General features: G+C 33.4%; 1 non-coding gene across 1 annotated transcript; it reads right to left on the bottom strand.

Moving 5' to 3' along the window:
• Nucleotides 1-833: 833 nt before the first annotated feature.
• Nucleotides 834-905, bottom strand: TRNAP-AGG (transfer RNA proline (anticodon AGG)). The gene has a single exon. It is a non-coding gene; the product is annotated as a tRNA-Pro (tRNA).
• Between the last annotated feature and the right edge of the window lie 345 nt (nucleotides 906-1250).

Genomic DNA, 1250 nt, shown 5'->3' with positions numbered 1-1250 from the left:
TGCACCCCAATGTTCATAGAAGCACTATTTACAATAAGCAAGACATGGAAACAACCTAAATGTCCTAAATGTTGAGATCTTTACAAATAGTAAAGGCTGAATGAATCCAAACTGCTGCCCTAAGATATGTTATTTATGCTAGCTCTTACAAAAACAAAAACAATTCTTTCATAAAGTTTAAAAAATTATAAACATAATGAGTCCTTCTTATTACACAGACACACACACACACACATACACACACACTCACGCACACAAGTGCATAATTATATGAAGTAAATAGGACAAATCCCTCATTCTCTGAAACTGTCCTGATTACATTCATTCCTATTTTTAAAAAAAATTTGGGGGGTAAGTAATAGGGTTTATTTATTTTTTAATTTTTTCTTAAAGTGGAGGTGCTGGGGATTTAACCTAGGACCTTGTGCATGCTAAGCACATGTTTTCCCACTGAGATATACCGTTCCCCCTATTCCTGTGTTTTAATGCTTCAACTTTTTTTTTTGTTTTTTTAATGCTTCAACTTTTCCTTCCTTTTCATGAAATACAGTACATTTTTAGTATAGTCTCATTTTTCTCCAAAGCCACCAGAGTCGGTCTCTTTTGCTTGCAATCAGAAGAACTGTAACAGTATAAAATGTCCTTGGACATTTAAATTACTTCTGGTTTTTAATATTATTAATAATATTACAACAAACATTCCTTACATCTTTGTATATCTGTATATTATTTTTAAGATAAATTCCTTAAAAATTTTTTTTATTTTAAAAATTTTGGGGTGGGGGTAATTACATATTTATTTATTTATTTGTTTGTTTGTTTACTGATTTCAATGCAGGTACTGGGAATTGAACCCAGGACCTCAAGCATCCTAAACTTGTGCTCTACCACTGAGCTATACTCTCCCCTCAAGATAAATTCCTCTTTAAAAATTTTTCTTTAAAGTGTATATTGTCTTACTTCCCTGATTAAAGACTTCTAGTGATTCATCATTGCCCAAATCATAAAGTCTACATCTCCTGAACTGGCTTAAAGTCCTTCACAATCTACTCCAAACCTGCATTTCCACCTCTTTCATTATTTCTATACTACCTTCTACCCTACTTTCTATTTCTTGAAATCTGGTCTTCAGCTGTGCCAAAAAACCGGCCATTGCCTAATTGGGAAACACATGGTGAATCATGCTCCCCACGCTCTTGACACATCTTATCAATATTGAGAACACCTAAGTACCCTGAATTACTCAGACT

This window comes from Camelus dromedarius, chromosome 16 (assembly GCF_036321535.1).
Source record: "Camelus dromedarius isolate mCamDro1 chromosome 16, mCamDro1.pat, whole genome shotgun sequence".
NCBI classification, from domain to species: domain Eukaryota; kingdom Metazoa; phylum Chordata; class Mammalia; order Artiodactyla; family Camelidae; genus Camelus; species Camelus dromedarius.
The sequence above is the reverse complement of the archived record's forward strand: the minus strand, read 5'-3'. Positions and strand labels throughout refer to the sequence as shown.